Source organism: Gekko japonicus, unplaced genomic scaffold (assembly GCF_001447785.1).
Source record: "Gekko japonicus isolate JY-2015 unplaced genomic scaffold, Gekko_japonicus_V1.1 scaffold777, whole genome shotgun sequence".
In the NCBI taxonomy this organism is placed as follows: Eukaryota; Metazoa; Chordata; class Lepidosauria; order Squamata; family Gekkonidae; genus Gekko; species Gekko japonicus.
Window position 1 is genome coordinate 109,098 of NW_015160858.1, and position 8,028 is coordinate 117,125.

Sequence of the window (8,028 nt, forward strand, 5' to 3'; positions counted from 1 at the left end):
TTGTTTAACTGCTGTCTTGAATTCATTCATCATTTTATAATCCTTCTCTATCTTTTGATCTGGTGGGCGATAACAAACTCCCAGTGTTAAGTTTCCTTTTGGCCCCCCTATTTCAACCCATAGAATTTCCAGAAGCGAATCCAATTCTCTTAGCCTCTCAATCTTTCTGGACTTTATACCCTCTCTGACATACAGAGCCACCCCACCTCCAACCCTTCCCCCCCTATCCTTCCGATATAATATATAACCGGGAATCACTGTATCCCACTGATTTTCCTCACCCCACCAAGTTTCTGAAATACCCACAATGTCTATTTTTCCCTCCAACACCAAGCACTCCAACTCCCCGATTTTACCTCGGACACTTCTAGCATTTGTATAGAAACAGCTATAATTTCCCATACAAGTTAAGCCTGCAACCTTAAGCTCTTCTTGGGCTTCTTACAGAGCCCCTAGTCTAAGAGCCACAGGCAAAGAGCCCTTTAGCTCACCCTTCAGCTCGTGCCACAGGCTCATGCCTCTGGCAAGGTGCTTTCTTAAATACTGAATTACAGTCAATCACAGTCCAACAATGCCCGTTCCTCTCCCTCTCTCAAGCAGCCAGGACTCTGCAACAACTCTAATCGCTTTCACACACTCCCAAACACAGTCCTCCCACACAATATCCTCAGCTGAATCCCCTCAGCTGAAAGCAAGTAAAAAAAAATGCTCACCCCTCTATCAGCTCTGTCTCCTGCTCAGAGCTCAGCTGGGTCTCAGAGCTCAGAGCTCAGCCAAACCTGTGTGTATGTTGCAAAACTGAACATTATGCAGGATCATAACGTACTAAAATACAAGCACAATTAGGGAAGGTGCCCTGCTTGGTACAGTGGTTAAGAGCAGCGGGCTTTGATCTGGAGAACCAGGTTTGATTCCCTGCTCCTCCACAGGAAGCCAGCTGGGTGACTTTGGGTCAGTCACGGTTCTCTGAGCTCTCTCAGCTCCACCTACCTCAAACGCTGTCTGTTGTGGGGGGAGGAAAGGAAGGTGACTGTAAGCTGCTCTGAGACTCTGGGTAGTGAAGAGCAGGGTATAAAAACCAACTCCCCCTTCTGCACCCTCCACCTTGAACATCTTGTTTAGCCACTTCCCTGGCTCTTGAGATTTCACCTGGAGTCACTAATTCACTCACATATTTTCCAAGCACACACAGTGCTGCAGCCCACGAGGACTAGCAACTTGGCTTTCCAAAGCTGAGATGCTGGGGGGGAAGCCACAATTCTGCAACCACCGCCTCACGCTGCAGTTCTGCCGCTGCCGTGCAGGTGTAGCCACTGTGCCACAACTAGTCGTCTCGTGTCCAGAACACCTTCCAGACTAACCGGAAGTAGAAGAGAGACCCGTCACCCAAAGCAGGTGGGCATGACTCCCCCGACATGATTCAGCTCAGTGGTAGAGCATCTCCTTGGCATGCCAAAGGTTCCCAGTTCAATCCCTGGCATCTCCAATTTGGAGGATGCGGTAGCAGCTGACGTGAAAGACCTCTACCAGAGACCCTGGAGAGCCGCTTCCCTTGATGGACCAATGGTCTAATTCCGTATAAAGCAGCTCCATGTGTCCACCAGCCTCACCCAGAGGTCAGGGAGGCATACAAAACATGGGGCTTGGCTGCACGAAAGGTGGAAGAGAAGAGCCATTTCGTTTTGCTGTTCCTTACCGCTTCATCCTGGCGTGATGTGGCGTGATGTGGTCCATGGGGTCGTGAAGAGTCGGACTCGACTGTGCGATTGAACAACAACAACCCACTTCACACCCTGCTTTTACTGCCATGCTAGGGAGGGTACTTGGCTCAGCGGTAGAAGAGCAGACTTGTAGACAGATCTCAGCTTTCATTCCTGCCAGCTTGGAAACTTTGAAAAAAAGTGCCCCCGACCAATGCTCACTCTAAGTCAGTTTGGTGTAGTGTTTAAGTGCGTGGACTCTAATCTGGGAGAACAAGGTTTGATTCCCCACTCCTCCACTCGCACCTGCTGGATGACCTTGGGTAAGTCATAGTTCTGTCAGAGCTGTTCTTGAAAAAGAGCAGTTTCTGTCAGAGCTCTCTCAGCCCCACCTACCTCACAGGGTGTCCGTAGTGGGGAGAGGAAGGGAAAGGAGTTTGTAAGCCGCGCTGAGACTCCTTTGGGTAGTGAAGGGCGGGGTATAAACCCAGTCTCCTCTTCTTCTAAACTGCAGAGCCTTGTGAGCAAAAATTCTGCTTTGTGAGCTACTGGCATTAAAGTTGTGAGCGAGCGATTTGGCTACTGCATCAGTTAGTTTGCTCTGGAGCCATCTTTCCCGAGCGAAGACAAAAATGTCTAAGCCGGAGGTTTAAAAAGGGTGAGCTAGCTCACACTAACTCAGCTTAGAGGGAACACTGCCCCAGACTCCAGGAAGGGCCTGCCAGTCAGAAGGGACTGTCCTAAAAGGGAAGGACCAAATACCTGATTGTGCAAAAGGCAGCTTCATATGCTTACCAGCAAAAAATAAATAAATCCCAGATCAAAATCTGGTTTTGCTGCTTCTGCTTTTAGGCCAAAAGCCTATCGCTCAGGGGGAGAGCACCAACTTTGCATGCAGGTCCCAGCCAGATCAGATCAGGCTAAGATACAGGGTCACCCTCTGAGAGTCCTGTCCATTGGCAAATGAAGTTCAGTGTTGATAAGTGCAGGGGTCATTTCCTGCAGGAGCGCACAGGAGCGGAGCTCTGGCAGTAAAGAACCCAGGGGGCGGGCACATGCGAGAAGCCCCACCCCCTGGTCCCAGCAGCCCCAGGCCACAAGGAGCATCCAGGTAAGTTGCAGAGCCCCCCCTCCAAAAGAGTCCAGTGGCACCTTTAAGGCCAAGGTTTATTCCGGTACAAGCTCTCCCTCCTCTGTGAGGGCAGATCTACGCCAATAGCTAGCAATACAAAAGAGTCCAGTGGAGCCTGAGCGGTGGGTGTTGCCTTCTGACACACGTCTGGTGATGTCAGGGGGCGTGGCATATGCAGATGAGCTACGCTAATGGGCTCCTGCACCTCTTTTTCTACGAAATGACCCCTGGATAAGTGTAAGGTGATGTACACTGGGACATAAAATCCCAGCTTCAAGTATAGGCTAAAGGGGTCTGAACTCGCTGAGAGGGGGAAAGATCTTGGGATCGTAGTGGAGAGCTCAATGAAAATGTCCACCCAGTGTGCTGCAGTGGTGAAAAAGTCAAAATTCTTTTCTATTTTAGGGACTGAGAATAAAACAGCCAACATTGTAATGTCCCTATATCAGTGGTGGCGAACCTGTGGCACGGGTGCCAGAGGTGGCACTCAGAGCCCTCTCTGTGGGCACGCGTGCCATCGCCCCAGCCAGGCCCAGACCATCATTAAAGTGTCGAATTCTCTGCCAAATAATTTTAAGTCAATGAAAGCATTTGGGATCGCTTTCCTTACTTTGTTTGGATCGTCTTAAATTAATGTATGAGTTGTTTTTTCTAAAGTAAAGCCTCAGTATTCAGGTTAAATTGCCGTGTTGGCACTTTGCGATAAATAAGTGGGTTTTGGGTCGCAGTTTGGGCACTCGGTCTCTAAAAGGTTCGCCATCACTGCCCTATATAGATCTACAGCGTGGCCTGATTTGGAATACTGTCCTCAGTTCTGCTCACTGTATATCAAAAAAGACATTGCAGAGCGGGGAAAAGAACAGGCAGGCAACCAAGATGATTAGGGGGGCTGGAGCAACTTGCCTATGAGGGAAGGCTGGAGAGTCTGCTGGGACCTTTCAGTTTAGAAAAGAGATGACTAAGGGTGGGGGCGGGGGCGTGATAGAAGTTTATTTTCTCCCTCTCCCAAAACAGTAAAACTCAAGGGCATCCAGTGAAGCTGATGGGCTGCGGGTTCAGGACGGATGAAAGGAAAGGAAATGCTACTTTACACAGAGTGATTAAAATGTGGAATTGGCTGCCAGAGGATGTGGCACCCTCTGAGGCATATCAGGGGAAGGCCTCAGCCTCTATGCCCTGTTGCTGTCCCTCCAGGGGAACTGGTTGGCCCCTGTGAGAGATGGGACCCTCACTGGTCTGATCCAGCAGGGCTCTACTTATGTGGGAATCTGAACTCGGGTTCAAAGTACACTGGCATTCCAGCCTGTGTTCTTGTAGTCTGGCAGGGCCTTGGCTCATTAGTGGTAGGAAAGAAACGGAAGTTTCATGTTTGTCGAATGCTAAATTCCAGAGCACCACTGAGAAATAAATCCAGAGTGTTCCAGTTTGTAACACACCTTTTCCGTACTAAAAATGTCGAATTTTGAAGGGGGGGGGGAGATTCTGAATGCTTCAGCACCATTTCAGGAATTATTGAAACTGCAGCCTCCCAAACCCCACTTGAAAACACCTCCCCTCATTTTAGCAAAAATAAAAAATGGGATACCATGCCTTTGTGGCTCAAGCAATCTTTATTTTGTGTTTATTATTTTTAAACCATTTTTAAAAGTTTGTTTTTAATACAGGTAACTTAAATGAGGTGATAACAGGTCTACGCATCCCTCCCCTTCCCCCCAGCACTCTTTCAGCACACACACATACACACACAGAAGAATTGTTTTTAATGCTTTTTGCTCTTATTTGTTTTGCTGTTTTTTTAAAATAAAAAACAGAACAAAAAAATTCAGGATGAGAAGGTGGAAAAATGGATGACAGGGAAACACACATGTCCGCACACATACATCATACAAAAAAAAGTAGTACACTTAAATATATAATAAAAACATTTCAAAAATTAAAAAAAACCCTCTACAGCATCACATACAAAAGGAATTTCACATCTAGGGGAAAAGAAACAGGAAGTGTAAGGACATTTTTTTGACCAGAGGGGGAGCAGTACTTCCCTCTGGTTGGCAAGGAACTACCACCAAAACTTTCCATAGAAAGAAAAGAATGGATACAGATCTTGGTGGCAGCGGTGGGACCATGCGTTTTAAATACACAAAAGACACCTGGGTAGAAAGGAGGAGGGGAAGATGCTTGCTACATATCAGGGTGCTAGAGGCAGGAAGTGCACAAGTAGAATTATTAAGTCTTAAAAGCTGGTCATCCAACAACACCCCCGCCCCCGAGTTAATTTCAACATAACTCTTTGGACTCTCTCTGGAAGACGCAGTTTTGCCTTTCAATGGGATTCTGGATTTTATTAATGATAAAGGATTCGTCCTGCGCAGTTTCCATATTCAGCAAGCCATGCTTTTCCTGGGAGCATTCTCAAAGGGGGGGGGGAGGAATCAATTCAGCACAAGCTAGCCATCATTAAACGTTCATTCACAGAAAATTAATTCTAGTTTCTAAAACGAGAGGGTTCCTCCACCCCATCCCACCCCCAAATCAAGTCTCCAGCACTTGGGAAGCTCCTGAAACTTAGGAGATGTTAAAGAGGCTTGGTTGGCCTCAGCCATCCTATTTGAGGGAGCAAAAAGAGCCATGGGGTTAAAGTTATACCTGTATTAAATGGGTGACCAGTCCTCCCCCCAATCGTACCCATTCAGACATTTGATGCAAATTTTTGTTGCAAGCTTTGAACAAGTCTCTGGACACAAATTTTCCATGGCGGAGGAATGGGGCGAATCCCCCAGATTTCTATTCAGGTTAATCCAGATTTCCGAAGAGTACAAGGGGGGTGGGGGAGAGAAGAAATATAGCATTGGAGGACAAATGTAGAAATGGCCACTTTCCACGGGCACCCAATGAGAAAAGGTTTTGCTCCACCTCATCAAAAGCATGGAAACTTTGCAAATCAAAGGTATTTTGGGGGTGGGGCTGACAGCCAAGACAAAAAACAATAAAGTACACTAATTCTCCCATGTCCAAAGCCAGCACTCTCTTGAGACATCAGAGGCTTTTCCAGGACCTCTCTCTCCCGCCTGCCCCCCCCCGCATCTCCTGTTGAGGGTTTCCCGTCTCCAGGAAGAAGTCCTTCAGAGGATGCCCAGAAGGCAAAAACAACATGGTCCCCAGGGATGAACTTCGCGAGGGAGGAGGGATTTATCACAAAGAAATAATTCCAAAAAATAAAACTTGAGTGATGGCTGCGCAAATGATTTCCAGAGTGAGGCACTTGCTCCAGAAGTCTAGTTCTGGTTTGCTTTAAATAATTCCCTGCTTTAAAAACACACGCACGCACAAACACATTGAACGACAAATAGTGTTTTAAAAAGACCTCTCTGGACTAAGGCCTCAGCCAGTTATCAATGGAGACCACCCGCCCGCTGCCTTTCACCAGGATCCAACCATCTGCTCATAAAGAAAGGTGTGCGATTAACTACTGATCTCGAACCAATTTCGTGGGGATGCTCAAACAAAGAGGGTGTATGGGGTAGAGGCAGGGAAGAGGGTAGGGGTTTTTGAGCCCCCCAACTTGTGAGGGGGAAAAGCTATTCACAGACACTCTCTCACGTGCTTCCCAACTCCAAAATCGGTGCAAGCAGAATAAGGCCCAAAAAAAGAGAATCACACCCAAGTGTCTCAACAGAAAAGAGCACCACTATTAAGTTCGGGGGGTGGGGGTGTTTGCTGTTGTTTTAGCTTCCCAAGTGGCAAAAAGGCCCCCCCACAAAAGAATCCCAACTCTACAAACGACATGAAAACTAGCCCACCTTCAGCCCCAAAGCATTGTTTGAATGCTAGTCTTAAATGTGGGTATATCATCTGTCCTGGCTTCTCCATAACAGCCCATGGCGGGTACAGTTTTTGGAAGTGGACTAGTAAGATGCTGGGAAAACTATGTGTGCCGGACCATCTCATATCTGTCCCCCAGCACACAGGCGTATATCCTCAAAGGGCCAATTTCTGTTTTCAAAGAGCAGATTATTTAAATATACTTTGCATTGCTGGAAAATGAGGGCCGGGTAACAAAAGGATTAAGAAAGCCAATTCTTCCTTACTGTTCATGCATTCCCCCCTTCTTTTATGTTCCCCCACCCCACACACAAACACACACACACGCACACACACCCCGCATGTGGTTCTGCACAGAAAAGAGACAAGAACAATTTCTACAGCCTATGAAAAGTTACTGGCTCAGATCATTTTTTTAAAAAGTCTATAAATAATAATTAAAAAATAAACATTCCCCCAGTATCTATACAAGTGTTCCCAGATACTTGTGTCACTTTACTTAACAAAAAAAATGTGAGAGATGGAAGAGGAAGCGTGGTCTCTACAACAGAGGGCCAGTGTTGTATCCCTGCACAAACGCAGGCAGACCCGTGGACAGGCAAAGGGGTGTATGCCACACAGTGGACAACGGGCCATGTCAAGGTGGTGTCAGCCTAGGGGGATGGCGGTGGAAGTACTGGGTTATAAGCAGTCTCTACCACGGGTGCCCCGTCCCAAATGGGAAAGAATGCACAATTCCAAAGAAGGTAGCGTGAAAAGGTGGTGAATCAGAGACGGGATTTGTGCACCAGCAGGAGCACAGACAGAACGGAGACTGCACTAGAACCTGAAGTCTCTTCCAGGACAAAACTCATCTCAGGCTCGGGGTGGGAGGGGGACTAGTCGGGAGACCAAGGCCTGGGTTATCTCCTATTGATGATTTTAAAAAAACGAACCACAACACAACACCCCCCCTGTAACCTGTCGGAATTCAAATGCACACATTTGAGAGAGAGAGGATGAGGGGGGAGACCCCCCCATGAGTTCACTCTGCATTCATCCCTCCCACCCGATATTTTGGAAAAATGCAAAGCATTTTGTGGGCTTCGTTATCGTTTCACACTGCTCACTTCTAAAGTGCCGTGAGGTTCTCATGATGCAAACACCAGTGGTAATGACGATAGGGGTGGTTTTTTGGGGGGAGGGGGCGCTTTGATTGGATAGAGCAAAAGTTAGCTGAGAAATGCTACATATTCCAGGGGAGAAGAGACACACACACACACGCTCCCTTCGATCCGTCTTCTGGCCCACCCCACCCACCAATTCAGGACACTCCCCCACCACCACCTGAAGAATGCACAGCGCTTCCCATTACACAGAAAAATTAAAAAAGAG